Source organism: Arachis duranensis, chromosome 6 (assembly GCF_000817695.3).
Source record: "Arachis duranensis cultivar V14167 chromosome 6, aradu.V14167.gnm2.J7QH, whole genome shotgun sequence".
In the NCBI taxonomy this organism is placed as follows: Eukaryota; Viridiplantae; Streptophyta; class Magnoliopsida; order Fabales; family Fabaceae; genus Arachis; species Arachis duranensis.
This window is the reverse complement of record NC_029777.3, coordinates 60,977,704-60,991,496: the sequence shown is the minus strand read 5'-3', so window position 1 is coordinate 60,991,496 and position 13,793 is coordinate 60,977,704. Positions and strand designations below refer to the sequence as shown.

Below are 13,793 nucleotides of genomic sequence, written 5' to 3'. Positions count from 1 at the left end.
AATCTTTATTTTTACGTATCAACTTGCTAAGTCAACATTTTGTTCTGAGCCAATATGGCATTCAGAGCATCAATTTCAAGAACTCCCCTTTTCTGAGGCGTCCCACTACTCACAGGATTCCTCTCAAAGGTGTACATGAATTGGTTATTTGCAACCATGTCAATGAGTTCTTGAGCTTCTGCAGGCATTTTCGTTAGGTAAATGGATCCACCTGCAGAATGTTTTCTTTAGGTGAATGGATCCACCTGCAGAATGGTCCAGTGACCTCTTAGAGAACTCAGATAGACCATCATAGAATATATCCAAAATGGTCCACTCTGAAAGCATGTTAGAAGGACACTTTTTCATCAACTGCTTGTATCTTTCCCAAGCTTCATAGAGGGATTCACCATCTTTTTGCTTGAAGGTCTGAACATCTACTCTAAGCTTGCTCAGCTTTTAAGGAGGAAAGAACTTAGCCAAGAAGGCTGTGACCAGCTTATCCCAAGAGTCCAGGCTATCTTTAGGTTGTGAGTCTAACCATGTTCTAGCTTTGTCTCTTACAGCAAAAGGGAAAAGCATAAGCCTGTAGACTTCAGGATCTACTCCATTAGTCTTAATAGTATCACATATCTGCAAGAACTCAGTTAAAAACTGGTAGGGATCTTCTGATGGAAGTCCATAAAACTTGCAATTCTGTTGCATTAGAGCAACTAGTTGAGGCTTCAGCTCAAAATTGTTTGCTCCAATGGCAGGGATTGAGATGCTTCTTCCATAAAAATTGGAAGTAGGTGTAGTGTAATCACCAAGCATCCTCCTTGCATTATTTTTTTGTTATTATTTTCGGCTGCCATCTCCTATTCTTTTTCAAAAATTTCTGTCAAATCCTCTCCAGAGGGTTGTGCTTTAGCTTCCCTTAGCTTCATCCTTAGAGTCCTTTCAGATTCAGGATCTGCTTCAACAAGAATGTCCTTGTCCTTGCTCTTGGTCATATGAAAAAGAAGAAAACAGAAAAGAAAGAGGAATCCTCTATGTCGCAGTATAGAGATTCCTTTATGTGAGTAGAAGAAGAAAAGAATAGAAGAATGAGGAGAAAAATTCGAACACAGAAGAGAAGAGAGGGTTCGAATTTTAAGATGAAGAGAAGTGTTAGTAAATGAATAAATAAATAGAAGAAGATAAGAGGGAAAGAATTTCGAAATTTGTTTTTGAAAAATAGTTAGTGATTTTCGAACATTGAGAGAAGAAATACAATTAAAATTAAAATTTGAAACAATTACTTAATTAAAAGAATTTTGAAAAAGAGGAAGGAATTTTTGAAAATTAGAGAGAGAAAAGTAGTTAGGTAGTTTTAAGAAAGATAAGAAACAAACAAAAAGTCAATTAGTTAGTTGAAAGAGATTTGAAAATCAATTTTGAAAAGATAAGGAGTTAGAAAAGATTTTTGAAATTGATTTTGAAAAAGATATGATTAAAAGATATGATTGAAAAGATATTTTGAAAAAGATTTGAAAAGAAAATTAAAAAGATTTTATTTTTAAAATTAAAATTGATTACTTGACTAACAAGAAACTAAAAGATATAATCCTAAAATTTAAAGATTGAACCTTTCTTAACAAGAAAGTAACAACTTCAAATTTTTGAATCAATCACATTAATTGTTAGTAAAGTTTTCAAAAATATGAAGTAAAGATAAGAAAAAGATTTTGAAAATAAATTTTAAAAATTTCGAAAATAATAAAAAAATTGAAAAAGATTTGATTTTTTGAAAAAAGATTTTGAAAAGATAAGATTTTTAAAAATGAAATCTTGACTTGACTAACAAGAAACAACTTATTTTAAAAAAATTTGACTAAGTCAACCCAGAGATTTCAAAATTTTGAGTAAAAGAAGGAAAAGATATTTTTTATTTTTGAATTTTTAATGATGAGAGAGAAAAACACAAAAATGACTCACAACATAAAAATTATGAATCAAAACACATGATGCATGCAAGAACACTATGAATGTCAATATGAACACCAAGAACACTTTGAAGATCAAGATGAACATCAAGACTTATTTTTGAAAAATTTTCAAGAAAAGAAAAACATGCAAGACACCAAACTTAGAAAATTTTCATGCTTAGACACTAAGGATTCAAGAATGCATATGAAAAACAAGAAAAGGCACAAAACAACTAAATGTAAAGATCAAACAAGAAGACTTGTCAAGAACAACTTGAAGATCATGAAGAATGTAATGCATGAAATTTTCGAAAAATGCACAAATTTTTTAAAAAACATGTAATTGACACCAAACATAAAAAATTGACTCTAGACTCAAACAAGAAACACAAAATATTTTTTGTTTTATGATTTTATAAATTTTTTTGTATTTTTTTTGAAAATTATTTTGAAAAGAACGAAAAAAAAGAAGAAAGATTTTTTGAAAGATTTTTAAAAACTTTTTGAAAATAAAATAAGAAGAAAATTACCTAATCTGAGCAACAAGATGAACCGTCAGTTGTCCAAACTCGAATAATCCCCGGCAACAGCGCCAAAAACTTGGTGCACGAAATTGTGATCATCAACAATGCGCCAAAGACTTGGAGCTCTCAAACGTTAATCACACCTTGTCACAACTTTGCACAACTAACTAGCAAGTGCACTGGGTCGTCCAAGTAATACCTTACGTGAGTAAGGGTCGATCCCACGGAGATTGTTGGTATGAAGTAAGCTATGGTCATCTTATAAATCTCAGTTAAGCGGATTCAAATGGTTATAATGGTTTTTGAATATAAAGATAAATAAGGCATAAAATAGAGATAGAGATACTTATGTAATTCATTGGTAAGAATTTCAGATAAGTGCATAGAGATGCTTTGTTCCTGTTGAATCTCTGCTTTCCTACTGCCTTCATCCAATCCTTCATACTCCTTTCCATGGCAAGCTGTATGTAGGACGTCACCGTTATCAATGGCTACTTCCCATCCTCTTAGTGAAAATGGTCTAAATGCTCTGTCACAGTACGGCTAATCATCTGTCGGTTCTCGATCATGTTGGAATAGAATCCAGTGATTCTTTTGCGTTTGTCACTACGCCCAACACTCGCGAGTTTGAAGCTTGTCACAGTCATCCCATCTCAGATCATACTCGGAATACCACAGACAAGGTTTAGACTTTCCGGATCTTAGGAATGGCCGCCAATAATTCTAGCATATACCACGAAAACTCCGATCTTTCGGAATGGAGGCTAAGAGACACGCGCTCGATCTAAGGTAGAACGGGAGTGGTTGTCAGGCATGCGTTCATAGGTGAGAATGATGATGAGTGTCATGGATCATCACATTCATCTTGTTGAACTGCAGTGAATATCTTAGAATAAGAATAAGCTGAATTGAATAGAAGCATAATAGTAACTACATTAATACTCGAAGAACAGCAGAGCTCCACACCTTAATCTATCGTGTGTAGAAATTCCACTGTTGAAAATACATAAGAACAAGGTTCAGGCATGGCTGAATGGCCAGCCTCCAAAACATTATCAAAGGATCAAAAGATAATCCAGAGATCTCTAATGCAATAGTAAAAAGTTCTATTTATACTAAACTAGTTACTAGGGTTTACAGAAATAAGTCTAAGTGCAGAAATCCACTTTCGGGGCCCACTTTGGTGTGTGCTTGGGCTGAGCTTGAGATTTACACATGCAGAGGCTTCTCTTGGGGTTAAACGCTAAGTTGTAACGTGTTTTTGGCGTTTAACTCTGGTTTGTGACGTGTTTCTGGCGTTTTACTCCAGAATGCAGCATGGAGCTGGCGTTGAACACCAGTTTTCGTCATCTAAACTCGAATAAAGTATGGACTATTATATATTGCTAGAAAGCCCTCGATGTCTACTTTCCAACCCAATTGAGAGCGCGCCATTTGGAGTTTTGTAACTCTAGAAAATCCATTTCGAGTGCAGGGAGATCATAATCCAACAGCATCAGTAGTCCTTTGTCAGCCTCCTATCAGATTTTTGCTCAGGTCCCTCAATTTCAGTAAGAAAATACCTGAAATCATAGAAAAACACACAAACTCATAGTAAAATCCATAAATATAAATTTTGCATAAAAACTAATAAAAACATCCCTAAAAGTAGCTAGATCCTACTAAAAACTATCTAAAAACAATGCCAAAAAGCGTATAAATTATCCACTCATCACCTGCCCCCAAGGTCTATTGATAAATCACTATTTTATGGTTTATCTTGTACTCAATTGAGTGGTTTTTATTAACTCTTTACCCACTTATTCATACTATTTGCATGATTTTATATTTCCTTCCTAATTATGTGTTTTGATTGAAAACATGCTTCTTTGATCTTATATTTGCTTATTATTAATCCTCTCTTATTACCATTAGATGCCTTGATATGTGTGTTAAGTGTTTTCAGAGATTATAGGGCATGAATGGCTCAGAGGATGGGAAGAAAGCATGCAAAAGAGGAAGGAATGCAAGAAGTTGGAGAAATTGCTAAGCTGTCCAGCCTGACCTCTCTGCACTCAAACGGCTATAACTTTAGCTACAGAGGTCCAAACGACGCGGTTCCAGTTGAGTTGGAAAGCTAACGTCCGGGGCTTCGATTTGATATATAATTTGCCATAGCTGCCCCAACGCCAGGCAACGCGAACGCGTGACCTGGCAGAAACGCAACCCGCGCGGCCGCGTGAGCCATGCGGCCGCGTCACTTTCCCGCGACCTGTACGGACCAGAAAGCGCTGGAAGTGACTTCTGGGCTGTTTCTGACCCAGTTTTCGGCCCAGAGAACACAGATTAGAGGCTATAAAGTGGGGGAATGCATCCATTCATGAGGAGGACATTCATAATTCACTTTTCATGTTTTAGATGTAGTTTTTAGAGAGAGAGGTTCTCTCCTCTCTCTTAGGATTAGGATTTAGGACTTCTCTTAGTTTTTAAGAGTGACTCTCGACCCGGGTTCAATGTTCCTTTAATTCATGTTTCTCTTTTATTTTTATTTACTCTAATACTTTTATTTGTATTTGATTTATATTGCCCAATTGGCTTATGAACTTTTCATGTTAAGATTTGAATGATCTATTTATTATAATTTGAGGTATTTCAGTTTAATATTACTTTCTTTTATTTACATGATTATTGCCTCCCATCTGAAGGCATTTTTATTCCAGCAGTTTCAATTTTCTTTCCTTTTGGCTTTGGTTAAATAATTGGTGACTCTAGAGTTATTAAACGCATTGTTGATTGAAAATTGGAACTCATCCACTTAACTTACCTTCATAGTTAGAGGTTAACAAAGTGGGAGAAGAATCCAATTCTCATCACAATTGATAAGGATAACTGGGATAGGACCTCTAGTTCTTATACCTTGCCAGGAGATTTTATTAGTATTACTTTATTTTACTTATCATATAACATATTCGCACCTTACTTCCAAAACCACAAATTTTACCTTTTTCATAGCCAATAATAAGAACATACCTCCCTGCAATTTCTTGAGAAGACAACCCGAGGTTTAAATACTCGGTTATCAATTTTAAAGGGGTTTGTTACTTGTGACAACCAAAACGTTTATAGGAAGGGATTTCTGTCGGTTTAGAGACTATATCTACAACGCGACTATTTTTATGAAATTCTTTACTGGCAAAAATCCTAACGTCATCTATCTCAAGCTTTGACGACTTAGCTGGAAAGTTCCTTGCTAGATTCTCCATCCAGAAGGACAAAACCAAGCATGCCCCAAGTTTGTTACAGATCAAGCAAGGAGATCCGGAAAGTTTTCGCAACTACAAGGAAAGATTCAAAAAAGCATGTCTAGACATACAAAGTCTGCCAACTGAAGCAGCCATTATAGGCCTCATCAATGGCCTACGAGAGGGACCTTTTAGTCACTCCATATCAAAGAAACATCCCACATCTCTGAATGAAGTGCAAGGACGAGTAGAAAAATACATCAACATGGAAAAAAACTCTCGGCTAGGAAAGACCTCAAAATTCGGATCCTTTTACTCCTCCCGAGATAAGGATAAAAAGTCTAAGAAAAAAGAAGATTAGCATGGAGAGAAGATTAAAAAATACCACAACTACACCGCTCTCCGGGTGTCTCTTGTGGAAGTATACCGAGAAGTATGCCACACTGAAAAGATCCCACCACCTTGCCCACTCAAAAGCAAAAAAGGAGGCAGAAATCGGACGGAATACTGCGAATACCACCGAATTTATGGACATCCCACTAACGAGTGCTTTGACTTGAAGAATGTCATAGAAAAATTGGTAAGAGAGGGGAGACTAGATCGGTACTTAGCCAGTAAAACAGATGAGCCCAGAAAGAGAAGAAGAGACGAAGAGGTCGGATGAACTGAACGACCACCTCGTACCCCAGAGAGACATGTTCACATGATATATGGAGGATCTACGGGAAGAGGAATCTCCAAATCATTTCGCAAAAGACACTTCAAAGAAGTATATCACGTCGAGGGAGGAGAAGGAGCACTCGACCTCCCTACTATTACTTTCACTAAGGAGGACGCAGTTGGCGTCATCTCGGGACATGACGATCCCATGGTCATCACTGTCATATTGGCCAACGCTAATCTCCACCTCACACTGGTGGACCAAGGAAGCTCGGCTGACATCTTGTTCAAAACCACCTTCGACAAACTCGGCCTGGAGGAAAAAGAGCTCAGAATATATCCGAACGGCTTATTCGGACTAGGAGACACTCCAATCCAACCACTTGAATACATCTCACTACACACAACCTTCGGAAACGGAAACCAGTCAAGGACGCTCAACATAGACTACATAGTGGTCGACGTGAGTTTAGCCTACAATGCCCTGATAGGTCGGACAATGCTAAATCAGCTCGCTGCAGTAGTCTCAACTCCACATATATGCATGAAGTTCCCAACTACAGAAGGGATCGCTACGATAAAAGGAGACCAGAGAATAGCGCGCCATTGTTACAATGAAAATCTGAACTTCATAGGCAAAGGAGAAGAAATCCACACCATCGAACTCGGGGGAATTCAAGGTCAGGATGAACTTCGTCCACAACCTGAAGGCGAGATAGAAAAAGTCCAGATCGGAGATGTACCAGATAAAACAACCAATATTGGCGTAATCCTAAAAGGAAATATAAAGGAGTCCCTCATACAGTTCCTAAAAGATAATGTCGACCTCTTTGCATGGAAGGCTACAGACATGCCGGGCATAGACCCAAAGCTAATGTGCCATAAGCTGGCAGTGTATCCAGGATCTCAGCCAGTACAGTAGAGGCATAGAAAGCTCGGACCAAAAAGATCCCAAGCTGTGGAGGAACAGGTACAAGCTCTACTAGAGACAGGATTCATCAGAGAAGTCAATGACCCACTATGGCTAGCCAACGTCGTCTTGGTAAAAATATCAAATGGGAAGTGGCGGATGTGCACATATTACACCGATCTCAACAAAGCTTGCCCAAAAGATCCTTATCCACTCCCTAGTATCGATGCTCTGGTGGACGCCTCCTCCGGATACAAATACCTCTCGTTCATGGATGCCTATTCGGGATACAATCAAATCCCGATGTACCCACTTAATCAAGAAAAAACGTCATTCTTAACTCCAAAAGCAAACTACTGCTACGTCGTCATGCCATTCGGACTCAAAAACATAGGAGCTACCTATCAAAGATTAATAAATAAAGTCTTCGCAGACCATGTCGGGAAACTCATGGAGGTATATGTGGTCGACATGTTAGTAAAACCATAAAGCGAGGAATCATTACTGTCCGACCTCGCCCAAGTCTTCAAAACCATAAGAAAGCATGGCATGTGACTTAACCCTGTAAAATGCACCTTCGCAGTAGAAGCTGGCAAATTCTTGGGATTCATGCTCACACAAAGAGGAATTGAGGCAAACCCGGACAAGTGCCAGGCCATACTCGATATGGAAAGCCCGACCTGTGTCAAAGAAGTGCAATAGCTCAACGGGTGACTAGTAGCCTTGTCCAAATTTCTAACTGGATCAGCCATAAGATCTCTCCCCTTCTACACCACACTAAGGAAGGGAAAGAAGTTCGAATGGACACCAGAGTACGAGCAAGCCTTTCAGGATTTCAAAAGATTCCTGGGACAACCACCCATCCTTACCCGATCACGGGAAGGAGAAGCACTCATATTATACCTTGCAGTAGGAAGCTGGGCGGTAGCTTCACCACTAGTCAAAGAGGACGAAAATGGACAGCAACCTATATACTTCATCAGCAAAGCGCTACAAGGGTCCGAGCTGAACTATCAAAAGATAGAAAAGTTTGCCTATGCTCTCATATTAACCTCTCAACGACTTCGCCTATACTTCCAGACTCACACCACTAAAGTTCGGACCAACCAGCCTATAAAAGGCATTCTACAGAAAACATATTTAGCAGGAAGAATTCTATAGTGGGCAGTTGAGTTGTCTAAATTCGACCTCCAATATGAAACTCGGACAGCCATCAAATCACAGTATTTTGCCGACTTCATTGCAAAGTACACTGACAACCCGAAAATCCCTACAAATTGGAATCTTTACGTGGACGGCTCTTCCAATAAAACTAAAAGCGGAGTAGGTGTGATAATAGAAAGTAATCAGGGAACCCAAATTGAACTCTCCTTGAGGTTTGAGTTCCCTGCTTCCAATAACCAGGCTAATTATGAGGCGCTATTGGCTAGTTTGAAGCTGGCTAAAGAGGTTGGAGCCCAAAAACTTATCATCTTCAGTGACTCACAAGTCATCACCTTACAAATAGTAGGGACCTACCAAGCCAAAGACCCTGCCATGAAAAAGTATTTGGACAAAACCAGGGAACAATTCGGGCAATTCAAAGAATACAAGATCCGGCATATACCTCGGGAACAAAATGCCTAAGCTGACGCACTCTCAAAATTATCCAGCACCAAACCAGGGGACAATAATAGGAGCCTCATCCAGGAAATACTGCAAAGCCCATCAATCTCGGAAGAAGAAAAGATCCTAGCTATATCAGATCAGGATCAAGGGTGGATGACTCCCATAATCAGCTACCTCAAATCAGAGATACTCCCTACAGATAAAAAGGAGGCAAAGAGGTTAAAGCGGGAGGCACAGTATTACACTATCATAAACGACATCCTATACAAGAGAGGAATATCGACACCTCTATTAAAATGTGTACCGACCTCTAACACAAAGGATGTCTTAGAAGAAATACACAGTGGCACATGTGGCAATCATCTCAGAGCACGAGCTCTTGCCAAGAAAGTACTCCGAGCTGGATTCTTTTGGCCAACTCTACAAAAAGAGGCCAACGAGTTCGTTAAGACATGTCCACCATGTCAGGAGCATGCTAACTTTCACATCACCCCACCAGAAGAACTCATCAGTGTAACATCACCTTGGCCATTTGCAAAGTGGGGACTCGACCTCCTTGGGCCCTTCCCCCAAAGATCGGGACAGGTTAAATTCCTCAAATTCTAGGTTTAATGTTCTTTGACTTAATTCTCTTCTACTCTTATTGATTCTAATACTTTGATCTATACATTCTTTTTGTGATTGGATTTTCTATTTAATATAACTTGAGGTATTTCATATTCTAGATTGCTCTCTTTTGATCTATGTTGCTGATATTTGAGATTGGTTATTTGAATGTTATTATCTCCTATTGCTTCTCTACTATTTGGTGTTATACCCTCCAAGTGTTTGATAAAATGCTTGGGAGGATTTTAATTTAGACTTTCACCCTTTTGGCTTTGGTTGAGTAATTGGTAACACTTGAGTTATCAAACTCCTTTGTTGATTGGTAATTGAAAGTTGCTAATTGATTTGGATTCCACTAAAGCTAGTCTTTCCTTAGGAGTTGACTAGGACTTGAGGAATCAAATTGATTAGTCCACTTGACTTTCCTTCATTGGTTGATGGTTAACTAAGTGGGAGCAATGAGCAATTCTCATCACAATTGATAAGGATAACTAGGATAGGATTTTCCGTTCTCATACCTTGCCAAGAGCTTTTCCAGTCATTTGATTTTCATTACCATTTACTATTCTTGCTTCTTATCTCAAATAAAAACCCCAAAACACACTTTTCCATAACCAATTATAAGCATACTTCCCTGCAATTCCTTGAGAGACGACCCGACGTTTAAATACTTTGGTTATCAATTTTACTAGGGGTTTATTACTCGTGACAAATAAGTTTTGGTACGAAAGGATTTTTGTTGCTTTAGAAGCTATACTAGCAACGTGAATTTATTTGTGAAATTCTAAACCATCAAAAGTCTGATCGTCAAAATGGCGCCGTTGTCGGGGAATTGCAAACGTGTGCCCTATTATTGGTTATTGTAAATATTTTCTTTTTACTTGTCTGTTAGTTTTAGGACTTAGTTGCGTATCTTTATTAGTTTTTGTTTTCCTTTTCTACTATGAACTCTCACCCCTTTGGCTACGAGCGTGGTTATAATTATGTTGCAGGAAGAGGAGATTATAATGACAACATGCACCATGGTTAGAATAATCAAAGATGGGAGGAGCCACAAGGATTTGATCAACCCTCTTGGCAATAACCCCCTCCAATATACCACAAGCAACAACCATTCCATGATGCATACCAAGACAATGGTTATGGTGGACCTTTACGTGACACTCAATACCCACCACAACATGTCTATGAACCCCTCCTCAACATAGCTTTAAACCACCATACTCACAAGCCCCTTTCCACCATTCACCTCCATATGACCCTAACCCATATCCACCATACCAACCACCTTATGAGCCAAATTAACCATACATAGAACCACCCCCATTCCAACTAAAATAATGAACTTTCCTATCCACCCCAACCTCTACTGGATGACAACACCCTTGGTGCTATTCACCAAGGGCAAACAGAGCTTCATACCGCACTTGCCTCTATCACTAGTCTCACCTCTACTCTTCAAGCTCTTACATCCCGTATGGACCAATCCTCTACCTCGAATACTCAACCCTCAAGCTCTAGTGCACTTCCTTTTCAACCACATAATGATCTCTCCATTCCATCACCACCCTCCATGGAAGAGCACCCACATCCATCAATCCAAGAGCAAGAAGATCCAATTATACTATGGACATGGAACAAGAGAGAAGGGATCGTCTTAGGGATGCAATCGCGATGGATCAGTTACACGTGGACTTATTTCCAGAGGAGCAAGAAGAGGCCCAAAATGTGGAGGTAGGAGAGACCCTTGAAGATGAAGGAGTAGTTGAAGGGAGTTGTCATAGAAAGGAAATCATCAAGGAGGAGTACGATTTTATGCTAAAACAACTGGAGGAAGCTGTAATAATTGAAGAGGAAGAAGTGGTTGAAGACTTAGGAGATGCTGAACCTCCATGGGAAAGTAAAGTCATAGAGCCTCCTTCCAAGATGCTTGAAATTGATGTTTAGGAAGGTGTACAACCTCCAAGGCATATCATGGCTGAAGACCTTGAGGACGTCGATCAAGGGATGGATTCAATCATTGATGAATCCTTATCTACAATTGAATCCCCTCCTGTTGGACTTGATATAGAGATTAAAGAAGAAGAAGCACTACCTCCCATGCCCTTGGTGAGCAATAAAGAAGAGATTGAATTGGAAGAAAGCTACCAAGAGGAAGAGGTTGATATTAAAGAAGCTTGCAAAGAGGTGGAAGTTGTCAAAGAAGAGCACAAGGGAGTGGAGCTTGCAAGATCATTAGAGACACCTCTCCCAAGGCCATTACCGTCCAACACAACATTTAAGTGGGTAAAATTCTTATCCTTGACCTTTACTTTCCCACTTGAATATGGGCTACTGAAGACGGATGGTCAACTTAGAGCTCTCTGTGGCTTTAAGAGTGAGATGGAGATGGTCAGTGGGAATAGTTGTCAAGCAAGATTCAATATGGTTGTATGCTCCAAGTGGAAATGCACAGGTTAGTGTAGGGCTCAATTGAATGGGTCTAGGATGTTGTTTGGTCACTTCAGTGAGAATTCAAACTGCTTGCCACCCGGATGGAACAATATTGCTCAACAAGATGACGGGTGCAAAAGCAAGGTTTGGGACCCCGGAATTCATTCTAACAAGCAATACTTTTGGGGCCTTGTCACTTGCTTTGCCTTGCTTGAAGGCTCTTTACGCCTAGTTTGGAATCCCAGAGGCTACTGGAAGTACAGACATTGGTGGAGATTCCTGGAAGAGTTCAAGCGTAAGCCACCCTAACAAGGAGCTCACCAAATGTCCAACTTAAGGACTTTAACTAAAAGTGCTAAGTGGGAGACAACCCACCATGGTATGATCGTTCCTTTTCATCCTTAGTTTTATTTTGTTTTATTTTTATTAGTGTTCATTCATTCATTCATTCTGCATCTTCACATGCATTCTGCATATAAAAAAAGAGAGAGGGGATCGACGCGCCAGCGCCTAGTGCGTGTTTGCATCCTTTGTGGATGCAAAAAGGGTTAGATTGAATAGAGAGTGGCGCGGGAGCCGGGCGAGAAACGTGCCTTAGGCACAATTCCACCCACGCGCACATGTACTGTACGCGTGCGTGCCGTTTCCACTTTTAGCGACCCACGCGTCCGCGCCCTTGGCACGTCTGCGTAGTTGGGAAAATCGGCGTAAAACCCTGTTTTGGCGGAAAGTTATGCTGGCCTCGTGCTGGATTCGTGCTAGAGGCACCGCCTCGATCACGCGTCCGCGCACTGAACGCTTACGTGACCCTTCACTTTTGCGCGACCCACGCGTCCGTACACAGTACGCGTGCGCGTCGCATGCACCGCCCAGTTTCGTCTTCTTACTCCTTTCTCCCTACCTCTTTATTCTTCTTCTCTCACTTTCTTCCCCTCCCCTCTCATCCTTATTCCCCTTCTATTCTTCTATTTGTTACATTTGCATACTCGCATTTATGGCATTTTAAGTTCATTATTTCTTCTCCCTTTCTCTTCTATATTTGTTGTTTTCACATTGGTGTTAAAATGTTCTTACTCAACTGTTTCATATTTCTTGCATTATTTTTTGTGCTTCTTGACCTGTTTGCTATTTAGTTGACATGCCCTGTGCTTCTATTATTTTCTCACTTCTATGTTGTAGCTACAATGTAGTTGAGAACCTTATTATTTGGCACTAGCCCACATATGTTTTCTTTCTTTTCGTATCTTTGCTTGTGGGTTCTTTCCCTTCCTTTTTCTCTTCTTTTAGGATGGCTACCAAGAGGGAAAAGGAAAAGTTTCTAACTGGAGTAATAAACAAGTCTGCTGCACAATCTTTGGAGATAGGCACCAGTTGGAGCAATTCGCCCACTTGCACATCTCAGCATGCACCCAGGACGGTGTAATCTTTAAGTGTGGGGAGGTCGATACCGACTTCCGTAGGTTAGTTAGTTCCTTCTCAACACCAATGTGGGATTTTCTTTGTTAGTTCATTGTTGCATTTGCATGTTTGATTGCATGTTTGTTTGTTTTTGTGCATATTCTATCACTGCTTGGTTGAAATGATGAATTCTTCTTCAAGAAACTTCTTATGGCATTTCACTAATTTGAATAAAATTTTTGTTAAACTTGTTTGAAGAAATATTATATTGGGACATGGTTTAGAGCTCGAACACACAAAACCAGTGAGATTTTAATCCTAATTGATTGGTTGCATTTTATCAACCAATATTTTGTTTTGGTGTGTGTTGTTCTCTCTAAAATTGTGATCTATATCTTGCTTAATTCTATATTTCCATGGTTTGATGTATGCATGCACTTATATGATTGAGGCCTTTGTTTCATTGAGCTTACATACCCATATGGCCTTACCTTTTCATTATCCTTTG

The 13,793-nt window shown here is 39.5% G+C and overlaps 1 non-coding gene across 1 annotated transcript; it reads left to right on the top strand.

Annotated features, from left to right (window-relative positions):
• Window positions 1-321: 321 nt before the first annotated feature.
• LOC127740246 (small nucleolar RNA R71) lies at window positions 322-429 on the top strand. The gene has a single exon (XR_008000927.1). It is a non-coding gene; the product is annotated as a small nucleolar RNA R71 (small nucleolar RNA).
• The last annotated feature ends 13,364 nt before the right edge of the window (window positions 430-13,793 follow it).